General features: G+C 36.0%; 1 pseudogene; it reads right to left on the bottom strand.

The window, feature by feature from the left end:
* Window positions 1-22: 22 nt before the first annotated feature.
* Window positions 23-1,327, bottom strand: LOC105555812 (annotated as a pseudogene).
* Window positions 1,328-1,347: the final 20 nt, after the last annotated feature.

Below are 1,347 nucleotides of genomic sequence, written 5' to 3'. Positions count from 1 at the left end.
GTTGTCCGGAATGCCCAAGTACATTTTCGGTTTATTTTGAATGGCCGTCATTTTCACATTTCTCGCTAATTTCTTCTGCTCTAATATATTCTGCTTCACTGCCTCTTCGCTTGTTTCTTCAGATGGTAAATATTCATCATCGCAATCATCCAACGTATCATTCAAAGCATTTGTCACATTCGTATTGGTCGTATTGGTCGACGTTGATTCAGATACAATTTTATTCTGACGAGTTTTTTGTTCTGTCGAACACGAAGCATCTTGCATTGTTGGCACGTTTTGTACGTACAATTGCTACGCATTCTTACAATTTTACAGTCACGCATTTTCACTTGAATACCAACATCCTTGCATTTTGGCGTCGCATCGTTGCAATCAACTTCAACAACCATTTGATGTTGAGTTGTTGAAAGATCATCTGCAGATAAATGATTAATATTTTATTTACACAGTTAAATTAAAAGAAAATTATGTGCTCAATAATTACATTTTTAATATTACTTGAATTATCAGTATTAGTGTCAATATCCATCAACTCGGTTGCATTACATTCTGCGTATTCATAGTCCATGTTATCATCGATTACTGTTTCAGTTTGTAGGATTTCGTTCAAAGTGTTCATTTTCTGACGCTTCAGAATCCCTGGACGTGTCAGTTTGTCATGAGAACATTGTCTATCAGGTTGACAATCAAATATCCTTGGTAGCGCACCTTTTTTCAATCGTACAAAAGCATTTGGATCGAGTCGTACTCTCATATAGTTTTCTATATCTTCTTGCAACTGTAATGGATCGTTATGATTATGTTTTATTAAATATACACAATCAAAGTTTAGCTTACATGGAAATGAACTTGACAGCAAAACAAGCTGGTGCTGAGCGATATCGATGAAGCATCATTCCGTCTTGCGATTTCAAACCATTTCTTCCTAATATCGCCTTTTGGCACCGATACAAAAATTTTAGAAGGCGTATGAATAGTTGTACTCTTACACAAGGGAACAAAGCACCACTTGTAACTGCATTTTTTAACCGTATTTGGCATGTTTTCTGCGTTTTCTATCGTTGTCAGTTAGCTTTCGAAATAGTCTAACCCAGTCTAACCTATTTACTGAATAATGACGTCACATTAAGGCGCGCGAAAAATTGGGCGTTTAAATTGGTCGCTTACTTACACCCATATTAGGGTGGAGCGATTTTGTGTAGAGAAAAGAAAAATTTTTAATTTTACAACGCCCGTAGGTGGAAGCGATGCGAATTTGTTTAAAAATAAAAATTTGAAAAGTTTTGACTCGATCGGAGCTCATCTTCTGCCTCCAACTTCAGTTTGAAAATACTCCTATAATCA

The sequence above is a fragment of the Vollenhovia emeryi genome, unplaced genomic scaffold (assembly GCF_000949405.1).
Source record: "Vollenhovia emeryi isolate VEMERY1.0 unplaced genomic scaffold, V.emery_V1.0 DF949375.1, whole genome shotgun sequence".
Taxonomy (NCBI): Eukaryota; Metazoa; Arthropoda; class Insecta; order Hymenoptera; family Formicidae; genus Vollenhovia; species Vollenhovia emeryi.
The sequence above is the reverse complement of the archived record's forward strand: the minus strand, read 5'-3'. Positions and strand labels throughout refer to the sequence as shown.